We start from the raw sequence: 16,175 nt of genomic DNA, 5'->3' as shown, positions 1-16,175 counted from the left end.
TTCTTTCTGTATTGTTTTGAACTCATTTGAAATCATTTTCATGACTACTTTTAATTACTTTAATTTGAAGCCTGATATGCCTGACTTCCATTTATTCATACTTTTCTTTATTATTTCCCTTGATATTCTAGACTTTCTGTTCCTCTAAATGAATTTTCTTATTGTTATCTTTAAGTCTTAAAGTAACCCCTTAGTTGTTTGATTGGCAGAGCACTCAATCAATTAATTCAGGTAATATTGAGATTTATATTACAATGGGGCAGCCAATTGTGAGAAGTGAATGATTCTCCATTTTTTTGTTCTCTTTTATTTCCATAGTGTATTTTGGAATGGGTTTTCCAAGATCATTGAAAGAAAGTGACTCATTAATAAAGCTTGAAAGTCCTTTCATTGCATTGGAATATGTAGTTTGGTTTGGGATGGTGACTAACTCTTTCAAGGTAGCTTGGTGTATTCTTAAAAGCCTTTTGCTTGCTTGTTTTGGATTTTTTTTAATTCCATGTTAACTATTTTTTATCCAATGTTTTGTTTTAAGATTATATTCTTTGGTAGAAAAGGCAGAAACACAAATAAGGTTTGTGTATACCTGAGAAAATGTTTCATAATTGATTGAATACTAAGGACTGGGTTAAAATCTTGCCTTTGACATTATCTATACAACTCCAGACAGGTTACTTAATCAATCTCTTTGAACCTCAATTTACTTCTCTGTAAAGTGGAAAAAATAATGCCTTCAATATCCACTTCAAAATAGTATTAGGAAACTCAAATGAATACATCGGTATCTGTAGTACTTTTAATAATTTAAAGTTATTTCAATATTCATTATTAATGTTTCTATCATGTTAATCATTATGCAACTAGAACAAGAGTTGTACCCTTTTCTTGATTTTCTGTTTATCCCCAACTTAGCTTTTAAAAAACTTTAACAGTTATTTATCATTATAAAATACAATAATTGTGGATTTTATTATTTTCTGATACTTTTTCTACTACTATAAAAATTAAAAAAATTTTTCTCTCTCACAAATCACCTGTCCTTATTGCCATCTCTGAATGTCTTTGAAAACGAGGTATTCCTTATTTAATAACAGAAATATTTTCATTAGAATTTTTGTTTTTGAGTAATCAGACTTTCATTCTGTAAATTCAGCATTTCTTTTAAAATATATGCTGATATCTTATTTATTGTTTGCTAAGCTGTCTGAAATAAATGCTTCCAAAGGCTAGGAGATACATTACTACTGATAAGTGAATTCCAAATCTGTCATGGACTAGATGATTCGGTCACTAACTCTATAGGTTATCACCACATCTGCTTCAGCAACCAGGTTCTCCTTAATGGAAAAAATGAGTTTGGATCCTGAATTCTGCTCATTTTATCTTTTTATCTTCTGGGACCTAGTCTTATCATCAAAAGAAGTCAGGGACTAATCAGCTGATCTACTTGTGGCAGAGGTCTGAGGTTTCCAGCAGATGCCTGAATAATTAAAGTTACCCTTGACAACTATATGCTGCCTCCCACCTTAATGTCACTTCTCTTTTTCCATTCTTTACTCCTTATTTGTATGCCTTCCATGATTACTTTCCCTCAATTTCATGGATTTCTACAGAGGAATAGATCTTATTCCTCTCTAATGTTACCCCATCACCTCTTATCAATCCATTCCTTTTGAATTGGCGATATTCTTCCCTAGCTTAGTCATCATCAAGATCCCAAGACTCAGAGATGCTTATGAAGTTATAGCTATCTCTTTACATTAAGATCTCTACATTATTTTTGCTTATTACCTAAAAATACAGTAGTGTAAGGACCCCTAAGGTTATGAATATATTTTCTAAGTCTTTTCCTGGCTATTATTTCCTGCTTATTGCCTGTTGTGCCTCCTGTAATTCTTCCTACTTTTTACATGCTACCCTCTAGGGCACACAGCAGACTAGTAATATAATTAGAATTCTCACCCCCCACCCCCATATATAATTTGAAGTTCCCTTGATAAGATTTCTAAGTCCCTGGCAAATATATTATTCTTGGCTCTCCTTATAGATTCTCTCTCTAGCAAAGAAACACTCTTTCCAATATCTTAAAGCCATTGTCCAGCTCTACATTTTGTTCTTAAGCATCATCTTCTTAGATATTTGTTCATTTGTCATATTCTCATTTTGTTTCTAAGGTGTGTACTTTCAAACAGAGCATTTATGAAAACACTATCAGTAACCATAATATCTTCAGTTTCCTGCTGAGAATTTATTTCTAGCACTGCTTCCTAATTTCTGCATGGCGGTATTATTTATTGAGAAGTAATGCATCAGAGGAAGTTACTTATAATAAGTTTGGACAGTCCTAGGAATCTCTGTTATATCTTCCATAAAGCCTAAATATGCTTTTGTATAAACATTACTACCAATTCTACCATCTAAGCAGCATAAGGTACTTCTTTCTCCTATAGAACTTTTTTTTGCTGAAAAACAGAGTTTCTCTATTCAGTTTTACCTTTCTCTTTTTCTTTCTTTTTTTTGTTTTCTTTCCTATAGTTTTAAGTCTAAGAGCTGATCAACAGCTTGATCTCATGATAATCCAACACATCAGCGTCTTAAAAAGGGATCCATTTGTGACTTAATTACATACCACTTTTAAAATCTTGAAGGAAATGACTTTGTCCTATCTTTCTCCCAATCTTCTTTTCTCTAAACTCAATATTTTCCATTTCTTTAATTTTCTATAAGCTATCTATAAGTGGAATGGGTTGTCTTGGGAGGAAGTGAGTTCCCTCTTACTTGAAGTCATCAAGAAAGGTCTGATGGACACTTGCAAGGTATGTTATAGAAGAGTTTTTAAAATTTAAGTATAGATTAAATGAAATATCTTCTTAGGTCTCTTTCAAATCCAAGATTCTGCTATTCTGATTACTTCTTTCTGTGGCCAGTAATAGGTTCCTTTGTTCCTGATACTATTTATGAATCCTCCTCATTGTTTCATGGATGATGGAATATGCTTTATTTTCAAAAGGCTAATGCTTACATAGCTGATCCTTCTCCTCTTTTGGGGAGATACACAGATATTTATTGGAATCTGCTCATACAAGCTTGTGAGAGCTGATTATTAAAAATTCAGTGGGGGGATTTCGCTTTGGGAATCAACAAATGATACAAGTCAGAGCTTGATTTATTCTTTTGTCAATTTTCTAGATTAAGGAAAGAGGAGAAAATGTTAATAATTTATATTAAACTTAAAAGTGGCCATGCATACACTTTTTGAGATTCTGTTGTTATGCATGTACTAACATACTCTGGGAGGCCATTGGTTGACATTAATTTGGATTTTTCCCCTTAGGATCTTTTCCCCCTTATTTTTTATCTTCTTGAAGCATTTCTTAATATTATCAAAGAACACTTCATTATTTTTGATAAGGTAGGGAGTATAGAATCATTCTTATAGTTATTTTATCTACATGAGACACCAATCTAAATTTTTTAATATGCAGTTATCAATTGTCTGAAAGAAACATAAAGGACTCTGATGTATCATAGGAATATTTCTTTTGCTTTCTATAACTGCTGAGGACACTTAGAGTTCTTGGTGCCAACTACTATGGAATATTATTTTACTCTGTTGATTTTCTGTGCCATAGTCACTAGAGGCCCCTAAATGAAATTTTTTAATGGCAGACTCTTCTGACTTATCTCAAATCCTTGATACTGCATAGGTATAATTGATTGGCAATTGATATTTTGAACTATACAAGTATGAAGTGGAAGTTTTCTTCATAGAACACAACTTGGGCCATTCAGTCTTGTCCAAGTAGGTGGGAAAGGGGACTGCCAGTCTCTACTAGTAGGGCATCATTTTCTCCTCTCCCTTCCTGTTCAGCTCAGTTTAAACAAATTTCTTCACTCAATCTTTCCCTGTCATCATATTTTTGGGAGAATTGCTCTTAGAACTGACTGTATTAGTCTGAAAAAATACAAATTGTGAGCATATAAATGTGGGATTTTAATGTACTAATGTAGAAATGTTTTCTGAGCATATTCTGGGGATGAAAACTTAAGGATGTTCTAAAAATGAAGAATGGATATTATTTGGACAAGTGGATTTGGAAAAGATGGATAAGTAGGGATTATTGCAAGAAAAGCCTTGGAATTGAGGTTATATATAACAAATATTCAGTGGACAGGGAAGAGATTGGCTTGGCTATACCACAGGACTGAATGTGCTCCCCATTATATTGTGATCTTTTTGAGGTCAAGGATTGTCATTTCAATCATTTTATAACCCTAGTGCTTAACACAGTATCTGACACATAGTAGAGAGGTAAGAAATACTTATTGACTTACTGACTTATTATATTAGTGAGTTCTCCATTCATTGCACTCTGGACCATTCCACAAGAAACAAAAGACTTATTAGGCAAAGGAATAAAGAAAGAACTAGAGGTGGGTTCTAGCATGTTGACAGGCCAACAATTCATCTCCATGACTGAACAAACTGTCTTGTCATGCTAAATATATGTCAGAGTGCATTTATTTAAATCCTGTTCATTTACTCTTAAGTTTGAGTATAGTATAGCATTGCCACTTTGAACAAAACCTTTCTAACCAGTGATTCTTTTCTCAAGTCCCTGATGGTTGGTCCCAACTCTGAAGTAAATCTCTGATTTTCTATTCTATAAGAAGAGAAATGTACTTTCAGAGTCAAACTTTCTTAGTTTCAGATGAGTAAAAATGAAAGTAACCTACACTGAGAACATAGAATACTTGGTAGGTCCAGAAAATATTTAAATATTGGGGATGTAAATAGATGTGCCCATAAGTCAAATGTGGAGTCTGGCTATATTACATATGGTAGGCATTCCAGATGCAAAGTAAAAACTTATGTGTCTAATGTTAAATTTCATTTGAATAAAAGCTCTCTGAGGATTGGGGCTTTCCCTTGCATAGCCACCATGTCTAAAAGTAACCATATACTTTGCTTTAGTGTCCCAAATTGTTTGTTTAATTAGAAAGCTATATCACACAAGGATATTACTGACACACAGTGCTATAATACTAATTCATAGTTTTATAATATATCTTATGTAACTGCATCTTCTTCCCCCTCTCCCCCACCAACCCCCTGCCAACACCCAGCTTTCATACCCAGGTGTAATATATTGCTGTGCATATGGCAGCAAACCTAATGTTTGTTGAACTGAAAGGTGGAGAGTTTATTCAATCTCAACTCATCTCAATTCATCCTATGCTCAAAAACAGTATTGTATAACATTATTTAAAATGTTTTAAACAATTGACGATGATGGTATTCATCTAGCAAACATATTAAAATAGATAACACAAAACCATGTTTTTTTTTACATTGCCAAATCATTTTGGGTCCTTCAAAAATAAGGGCTCTACATTATGTGGAGCCATTCATAGGGCTTTGTAGGCCAGAGAAGACAAGGAATTCCAGAATGTAGGTCTTTAGTTTAATTTATTTTTTTTACCCCAAATACTCTACTTTCTGTTTCCCAGAGTTTAAATAATAGGACCATTTGGAAGCACAATAACTGATACCAGTTGCTAGAGGGTAAAAATATATTTAAATTCTATGATTTATAAAAGCTTCATTTCAAAATAATTTTATGATTGTCAACTTTTGTACTCACTTATCAAACTTCAGATGTGGTGAAGGACACCAAAATAATCTGCATTATGAAGAAAGCATTGTGCTTTAAAATATGACCAATGGACTAGATATGGAAGAGCTGGGATCTAGTTCTAGCACTGCCATTAGTTAGCTACATGACCTTGGACATATTCACTTAGATGCCATGGGCCTTAATTTCCTCATCTGTCACAGGAAGGAATTGGAATAGATGATCTCTAAGGTCACAACCAGTTTCTCATTGTTCTATGATTTTATGGATGGACTAATATTAATGAAGTTGAAGTAGTATTATTGTATGTCATTTTCCCCTCTCAGATCAGGGTCATGATTCTATATAAGAGCACCAGAGACAAGTGAAGATTAGTAGACATGTCACTATTGTTGTGTGCAGATGCAAAGCATGGAATCCCAAAGGGTGAGGCTATCCCTGTACCTTTGCAGGGATTCCATGCTTTGCATCTGCACACAACACTATGTTAGCAGAAAGTCATAAATATTAGGGTTTACTTGTTTTCTGACAACATAACAAAGAAAAACAAACCTATAACCCTTTAATTTCCTCAAATTTAGTTTTCTAGAGATTGATTTTTTATCATCATTATCATTAACAATCACTTATTGAGTATCTATTTATATGCCAGACACTGAGCAATGCTCTGGAGATTGAAAGAAAGCACAAATACTCCAAGACTTCAAGAAGCTCACATTCTAATTAGGAGAGGGGAAAACAACATGGAAACAACTAAGTACATACAAGATATGTATGGTGTAGAGGCAGCTAGATGGCTCAGGAGATTTAGAACCAGGCCTAGAAATAGAAGGTCACAGGATCAAATTTGGTCTCAGGCACTTCCTAGCTATTTTACCTGGATAAATCACTTAACCTCAATTGCTTAGCTCTTGCTACTCTTCTTCCTTGGAACTGGTACTTAGTATCAATTTTAAGGTGGAAAGTAAGGCTTTTAAATATATGTATATATGTATATATATATATGTAGTGAGGGAGGTTTATCTATCTATCTATCTATCTATCTATCTATCTATCTATCTATCTATCTATCTATCTATCTATCTATCTATCTGTCTGTCTATCATCTATCCATCCATCTATCTTTCTATCTATATATCTATCTATCTGTCTGTCTGTCTGTCTGTCTGTCTGTCTGTCTATTCTGTGGGAGATACCTTCATATGTCCTAATTTTGTTCTGACAATTAATACCAAGAAAAGAGCTTTTTTTCACAAACTATCAACACATCATCCATATGTGAAAGCATTGCAGCCAATGGAGAAATTTTGAATGCTGTGGATAAGTTCAGTTACTTTGGCAGTATACTTTTCCAGGGATGTACACATAGATCAAGATGCTGACACATACATTTCCAGTGCTAGTCCACTGTTTAGGAGGTTCTGAAGGAAAGTGTGGAAGAGAAGAGATATTAGGCTGCCTACCAAACTGTTGTTATGCTATTGTGGTGATCTCATTATTATATTCCTGTGATGGACAATATGCCAACATGATGCCAGGATATTGAATTGCTTCCATTTGAACTGTCTTAGGAAGATTCTGAATATCACCTGGCAAGATAAGGTACTAGACAAGGAGATCCTCTCTCAAGCTGAATTGCCAAGCATTCAAACTCTACTAAAGGGAGTACAACTCCAATGGGTTGGCCATCTTGTTTGAATGCCGAAATGCAAGTTTACCTAAAAGACAATTTTACAGAAGACTCACACAGGGAAAGTACTCATATGTATATTAGAAGAAGTGAAACAAGGGAAGATTAAAGGTCTCTCTGAAGAACTTTTGAATCAATTTTGAGACACAGGGGACATTGACACAGGATAGTCCTGCATGGCATGCTCACATGAAAGAAAGGTGCTGTGCTGTATCAGCAAAATAGAATTGCATTAGCTCAAAAGAAACATGAGACATACAACTTTAAAGACATCTTCATCCCAAATGTTCATATGGATTATTTGTTTCTGACCTGTGGTAGAACCTTCTGAGCTTTTATTGGTCTGATGAACCACAGTTGTATATACCATACATTGACCAAGTCAGAGTGAGATACCATTTTGGTTCTCTTTGAGTATGAAAAACAACTACCATCATCACCCAATCTACATTTATAATCATCACCCAATCTACATTTATAATATATTAGTATACCCCAGAGTGGGGAGTGAACTTATTCTCTAAGGGGTCAAGTTAGAAATATGAGGAAAGTATAGTCGTTATAGAGGTAATCACCTTGGAGAGGACTGAGGAGTAGAAACAGAGGTGTGCTTCTTCATATTGGCTTGCAAGAGTTGATAATTAAATTTTTGGTATGAGCACATGCGTCTCAGAAGTTGGCAAATAGTACAAATCAGGGATTGATTTATTGTTTTACTGATTGCCTAAACTTAAGAAAGTAATGGAGAAAATAATTGTTCTTTAAAAAAAAGAGAAACAGCTGGAATCTTTGTGTGAACAGTGTTTAAAAAGATCAAACTTTGGAACTTTCAGACCAATAATCTCTTTGGATCCAAATTTTTGGCCAATAAAACTTTTTATCCATTTATCTTTCTTTCTGCCTTACTAGCCCTAACTCTGTTCTTCACTTTTACAGTAATCTCAAATCCCTTGGCCCAGAGATATATTGGTAAATATCTAACAACCAGCTTTAAAAAATGTATGCACAACACATATTTAAGTTTAATCTGCATTATTAACATTTTCTTGTAATTTTCATGTATTATAGTCATCTAGCATTATCAGGAGAAACTTGGTAATACAAAGATATTTATTTTTTGCCCCAATTACCTTGGTATCATGGAAAAATACAATTCCCTAAGTAAAATGACCTGGTTTCCTTTCCTATTCAATTCTGGGCCCAATTCTTTGTTTATCTGTAGTGCCTGTCCCAGATAAATGCACTGATGAACTAACTGAATGGGTGGCCTATCCAACTATGTGTCATGAAAGACAACAATATACAGAATGTATGCCTGGGAAAGGAGGTAGACCAGTCATATATCAGGAAAGAGAGATAACACATGGACAGCCTGAACACTACATTGGTACCTATAAAATATGAAAAGAACCAGGGGCAGACCTCTAGCATGTTGTGTGAATCTTCTGTGGAAGGAAAGACATGAAGAAGAAGGAGAAATATGGGGCATTGCAATCTCCACAGGGTGAAGGAGTGTCTACACTGATAAAATTAAGTATTTATTGACAGACTATTGGGTTGAAAATCAGAAGAGACACTGAGCCTGACATGTGGCCAAGAGAAGTTGAGTGGTCTATTCAAGATCCCATAGGTAAAAAACAGACCCAACAATCTTCCAAATGTTTGTAACTATTTAGGAAAGGCAGAAGTCATTACAAAAAAAGCCAGCCTGACTTCATTAAATGTAGGTCAAGTTAAACTGCTTTGTTTCCTTTTTGTAGTAGGATGGCTGTACTAGTACAGTAGATTAGGGAATGAATGTATGAATGAATGAACTTAAAGGCATTTACTGAGTCTTACATGTGCCAAATTCTGGGAATAAAAAGAATTTTTTAAAAAATGAAATAGCACCTGCTCTCAAGGACCTTACATTCTATTGAGGGAGACAATATATCCATACCCAAAGTATGTACAGAAAGAATAAATACAAAACGCATGAAAAGTATGAAAATGTAAAGTAATTAGGGAGATTCTTCTCCTCACTAGCAGTCAGGGGGATCAAGAAAGACAGTCTGTAAAAGATGATGCTTGAACTGCTTCTTGAAATAAGAGAGGGATTCTATGATGTGAAGTTGATGAAAGAAAATATTCCAAGAAAGGGCGGGGGAGATGGCCAGTTAAAAGGAAAGGAGATAAGACATGTAGTTCCATGAATAAGAAACAAAAAGAAGTTCTGTTTGGCTGGACTGTGGAGAGTGGGAAGGAATGTATAATGAATCTTAAAAAAAAGGTTGAAGTCAAGTTGTAAAGGGCTTGAAAAGCCAAACAGAGGGGTTTATATTTAATCTTGGAAGACATGGGGAGCCACTGGAATTTATGGAGCAGGAGAGTGACAGTCAGATCTGTACTGAAGGGGAGAAACCAATTGCTATATGGAGGACGGTTTGCAAAGACTTGTAGGAGAGAGGCCAATTAGGAGACCATTTCTATAGCCCTGTTATTAGAGATAAAGACCTGAACTAAGATGGTAGCTATGTAAGTAAAAATATATTGATGTAAGAGATGTGGAGGCAGAAATGGTAAGATTTGGCCATTGACAAATATGGAGGATGAAGGTAAGTGAGAAATTCATGATAACACAGAGGTTATAAACACTGGAATTTGGAAGAATTTGTTGTGAATAGGAATGTTTGGAAGAAGCTTGTATTTGTCAGGAAGATAATGAGTTCATTAAGTTTTAGACATGTTAAATTTGAGATATCTTCAAGAATTCAATTTGAAATGCAAAGAAGACAGTTGGTAATATGGCATTGGAGCACAAAAGAGAAAGACTCAGGATGGATATAGAGATCTGTGAGTCATATGCATAGACATGAGAGTTAAACCAATGGAAGTTGATGATGATGTCACCAAAGGAGAGTACATGGACAGAGGAGGGAGGAGGCTAAGGACAGAGTATCAAGGGATACTAATAGTTCAGGGTATATGATATGGATACAGCAAATGATATTGACATAGAGTGATCAAATAAGTTTTCTCATAAAACAGCTCCCATTTTATTTATTCATTCAATGGTTTTTTTGCTTTCAATTTCATCAATTCTCCTTTGATTTTCAGCATTCCCAACTTGGCGTTTAGCTAATATAGAAGATGATGGGTCAATAAGACCTTGGTACTGATCTGAGCCCTTTAACATCAGAAGGGTACTGTATATCAGTTTTATTTATTTTCTTTTTAAATTTTAAATAATTAAAATTATAATTAATGAGGCTCTTTCCCTTAATTTCCTCTTCTCTTCTCCTCCTTTTCACCCTCTCCCTCCCCACAGCATATACTCAGCATTCAAATTTAATTTATTATTCTTTGACCTCCTACTCATAAATAAAACACTTTTTATGTTAGCACAATAGAACCAGTGTAGTTCTTGTCTGGTTCAAAGTGTTTTACAAACATTAACCCATCCTGACTCTCCTTGACCCAGTACCTCACACCCTTGTTTAAACACTACACTTACCCTAGATAACCAGGCCAGCAGTAGCAGGGAGAATTATGGAAGGCACATGAAAGTTTAAATGGATATCTTTTAGGGTGTGTTGCATACTGATGTTTTTCCTGATGTTAAAGGTTTAAAACTCTCATTGTTTATAGTTCAAAAGTCTTCTGGAGATGATTGCTTCTGACATGCATGAAATGGGAAATAGCTAAATGTCTTTTAGAAGAGGTGAGAACTTTCAGTGATGGACTGTCTAAAACAATTCAAAATAACAATATCCAAATATTTTATTACTAAAGGAGAACTTAGCAACAAATTCTTGACTGTCTATAAATCAAAAAATACCCCAAAACAAAATAAAAAAAAGTACTGTCTGTGTTTTAAGGAGTACAGATACTAATTTATCTTAAATGATGTGTTGATTGTAGCTTATTCTCAGCAGATCTTTTTTCCCCTTCTGAGATATGTAGCTCACCCTTTCTGTCTTTGGTATTTGTAATAAATTTCTAAAGGTCCATTCCGATCCCATCATGAGGAATGGAATTTGAAAAGTTCATAGTTGTTGCAGTTCTCTAAACTGTAAAAAATCATCTTTCCTGGAAGACATACTGTTTTGTATCAGTAAGGAAGAGGTTTTCACAAGCAGTTTATTCACATTTGGAACCCAACTATTCTTGCCATTAGTTTTCTGTCTCACTTTGTGGAAGTCATTTAACCTGTTTAAGCCCTATCTCTGGAAACTGAGGCAGAAAGCACTAGAAAATATGGCATCTAAGGTCTTTTCCTTGCTAATATTGTATGATTTTTAAATTTCACCCATTAACAACTGAATATTAAACTGGCCCTGAAGAAAGGCACTGGTTGATCATTAGATTTTTTTATTGCTATTCAAAGAAATATGGTTCTATGCCACATCCTATCATCAGTTACATATCTTGTGATGCTACATGACATAATGCTGTCAGGCTAATCCAGAGTGTTCTGATAGCCTTATCCTTTTCTCAGGCTTTTCCTACTATTAGATCAAGAATTTCCCAAATAACTCTCTACCCAGGCTCAGTGAAACATTTTCATACTAATAGTTCATAAAAATAAAATTTTCAGTTAAAGGATTGATTTTTAAAAATAATTTGCTTGGGTATTTTCTGTTTCATCCTTAGAGATTTTTCTAAGGCAGATGATGGAGAAAAGGGATTAGATTATAATGCAAACCAATTGATTAAGAATAGGTTGTACAGCCAGACTCAGAGTGATTATTAATGGTTCAATAGCAACAAAGCAGGAGGTCTCCAGTGGAAGTGCCCAGGGACCTGTATTTTGTCCTGTGTTGTTTAACATTTTAAAAGCAATTATTTTGATAAAGTTATAAATTGAAATGCTCATCAGATTTACAGATGATGTGAATAGGGAAGGGACAATAACACACTAGATGATAGAATTAGGATAAAAAAGGATATCAACAACATAGAGCATTGGACTGAATCTCACAGGATGAAATGCGAAAGGGCTGAATGCAAAGTTATGGAACTTGGATACAAAAAATTGACTCTACAAATATAAGATGGGAAGGCATGGATACACAGCAGTTGTGAGAATGAGCTGGGACATTTTAGTGATTTCAAGGTTAATATGACTAAGAAATGTGACGTAGCAGCCAAAAAAGTTAATGTAATGTACTTCATTAGAAAGCATAACTTCCATAAAAAAAGAACAGTTGCTAGCACTATTAGGAGTCACAGTGGATAAAGCACCAGTCTTGGAGTTGGGGAGACTTACTTTCTTGAGTTCAATGTGGCATCAGACACTTACCAGTGGTGTGACTCTGGCTTAAGACACTTTCCACCTCAGTTCCTCATGTTTTCATTGCTGTTCAAAGATATGGTTCTCTGCAATATCTTATCTTAGTTTTACTTGTTTACCTCAGTTCCTCATGTATAAACTGTCCCGGGGAAAGAAATGACAACTGCTTCATTATTTTTGCCAAGAAAACCCCAAATGGGGTCAGAAGAGACTGAAAAATATTTGAATGACAAAAATGGTACTGCACTTAGCCTCATCTGGGGAATTTTTTTTCAGTTTTAGGAACCATATTTTAAGAAGGGCATTGACCACCTACAAATATGCAGAGGAAGGCAACTATTATGGTGAAGAATCTTGAGTCTATTAAATATGAAGCCAATAAAAGAATCTGAGCATTTTTAGCCTGGAGAAGAGAAGACTAAGGAGAGACATGATATCTACCTCCAAGAATTTGAAGGGAAGAAGGATTAAAGTTTTCTTTGGCAGAAATCAAGAACGAAGAATAGAAGTTGCAAAAAGGGAAATTTGGGATTGGCTTCAGGAAAAACTTCCTAACAGAGCCTTCACAAAACAGAATGGTTTGGTTCAGGAAGCAATGGATTCAGCTTTGTTGGAAGTGTTCAAGCAAAGGATAGATGATTGCTTTTTTTCTCTGTTACAGCCAGGATTCCTTCATGTATGGTTCCTAATGTCCTTTCCAACTTGTAATTTCTGTGTTTCTGGTTTCTGGTGTTGCAGAAGGAATTTTTTGAAATAACATAGCTCAAAGAATTACTGCTATTTTCAAAATACAAAGACCTTACAATTTCAGTATTATTTGGAGCAAGTAAGTAAATCTAAGCATGTGATAATCTGCTAAAATGAATGGAAATTTTCATTATCATTCTTAGAATAATGCAATCTGAGTTTAAAATGTAATGTATTTCCAAGGTATAAAAGATTGCTTTAGCATGGTAATATCAGAGGGTGAGAATAACATCTGGTTTGTCAATCTTTCATGTCATAGTGAGAATGATATAGTGTATGCCACTTGTCATGCAATTTGACCCAACTTTGATAATTCAGTAGAGCTTTGATTTCAATGGTGTGGGTACTTCTTTCACTGGAGAAGATGCAACCCAGACATACTTTCTCATGCTATTGTCTCTTATCTATGCTTTCCCAAAAATCTTCCAAAGAATATCAATCTAATGGACTGGAGTAACTCTTTTTCTTTTTAAATTGTGGGAATATCACACATATATATTTATTGTTTTTGCTTTCCATATGTTGTCTGTCATTCTTGATTTTTAGCTAGTTCACCTTTTCTTATCATCCATGATTTGACTCCAAAGACAACCAGATGCCTTGGTTTAGCAAAGTACTTCATTTGGTGATGGTAGAGAATTTTGCCCAAACCAGATATGAAAGTAATACAGAATGAAACATTGATGTAAATGTAGTCCAATATGCCACACAACCCCTGCCTCATTTTTTAGATTCAAACTGTCTAAAGTTTTAAAAATAAAAAAATATTTAGTTCTTTTTAAAACATCAATTCATATGAATCAACAAACATGAATTAAGTATATGTTAGACATTCTCCTATGTGCTAGAGATATAAATATTTTTTATGTTACATTCCAGTGAAAACACATACACACATACTCATACCCCCCATATATATACTATATATACATACAAATACACACATAAATATAAACATATACAAACATACACATGTGTATAAACACATATGCATGTGTATAAATAAACACACATGCATCTATATACATACATATATATATATACATATATACATATATGATGTCTTTCAGAGTAGTTTTTTCCTCTACATTATTTGTTGTTCAGTTGTTTTTCAGTCACGTCTGACTCTTCATGACCTGGTGTAGAATTTTCTTGATAAAGATTCTTGAGTGGTTGGCTATTTCCTTGTCTAGTTCATTTTATAGATGAAGAACTGAGGCAAACAGGATTAAGTGACTTGTCTTGGGTAACATAGCCAGTAAGCGTGAGACTGAATTTGAAGTCAGGAAGGGTCTTCCTGACTCCAGGACCAGCACTCTCTCCAGCAAGTCATTTCAGTTTAAATGATTCTCCTGTTCCCTTTGCTCTGTACTGTTTCATGCAAAGTTTCCTGTTTCTTTTGAATTCTTTACATTTGTTGTTTCTTGTGGACTATCCAGTGATATTCCATGATATCATGTACCTAAATCTATTTAGCCATTCTTTAGTTGATAGGCACTCTCTTTGTTTTTAATTATTTGTGACCATAAAAAGGATTGCTATAAACATCTTTGGATATATGTGAAATTTCCCTCTGTCTTTGACCTTATGTGGGATAAATCTAGTGGCATTTTGGATAAGACAAGAGTGTGTGTGTGTGTGTGTGTGTGTGTGTGTGTGTGTGTGTGTGTGTAATATATATATGTATGTTACTTTTTAGTACTATTTTCCATGGCTGTAAGATCAATATATAGCTCTACAAATAGTGGATTTATGGGACTATCTTCTAATAGATCTATAAACATGAAACATTTTTGCCATTTGTAATCTTGGCCAATCTTTTAGATGTGAAACGAAACCTCAAAATTGTTTAGATTTGCATTGCTTTTATCATTAATGATTTGGAGAATTATTCCACATGGCTCTTGGTAATTTGCATTTATAATTTTGAAAACAATCTATTCATATCCTTTGACTAAGTATCTACTAGGGTATGACTTTTTTTCTTGTCAATTTGTATAATTTCCTCATGTTTTAGACATCAGACTTTTATCAGTTGTGGAAATGCTCCCTCCAACTAACAGTTTTTATTATTGTTTTGGTTTCATTGATTTTGTTTTTATGTACAGAGTCTTTAATTTTATTCATTTGTAACTGTCAATTTTCTCTTGTATTATCTGATATTTTATTTGCTTAAGATTTCTCCTCCAGTTATATAATTATGTGGGAAGCATTAATTTTATATGTCAAAGATTATATTTCAAATCTTTTATATGTCATTAACTCTAGATCTACTATTTTAAGAGTGTACTTGAGTCACTATTTAAATACAGAACTGTGAGTGTGAATATACATACTGTATGGAGATGTGTGTGTGTGTGGGGGGGACAGAGAGAGACAGAGAGACACACAGAGAGAAACAGATACATATACACAGAGACAGAGAGAGAGATAGAGAAAGAGAGAGAAACAGAGACAGAGAGATGAAGAGAGAGATTTATGTATATATATATATATAAACAGACACACAAACACACACACACACACACACACACACACACAGAGAGAGAGAGAGAGAGAGAGAGAGAGAGAGAGAGAGAGAGAGAGAGAGAGAGAGAGAGAGAGAAATACCTTCTGAAACAAGAGATGCTTCAATTTGGAAGTATAGATCGGTTATATCAATATCACTTTTTGCCTGTCAATATTTGTAGTATCTTAGGAATGTAACTTAATTTTCCTAGGCCTCAGTTTCCTCCTTTAAAAAATGAAGAGAGGATTCTGGAAAGATGGTGGCATAGACAGAGCAAATCTAAAGACCTCCACACCCTTTTAACACTGAGATAGAAAACAA

Source organism: Gracilinanus agilis, chromosome 3 (assembly GCF_016433145.1).
Source record: "Gracilinanus agilis isolate LMUSP501 chromosome 3, AgileGrace, whole genome shotgun sequence".
In the NCBI taxonomy this organism is placed as follows: Eukaryota; Metazoa; Chordata; class Mammalia; order Didelphimorphia; family Didelphidae; genus Gracilinanus; species Gracilinanus agilis.
Note: the sequence above shows the minus strand (reverse complement) of the source record.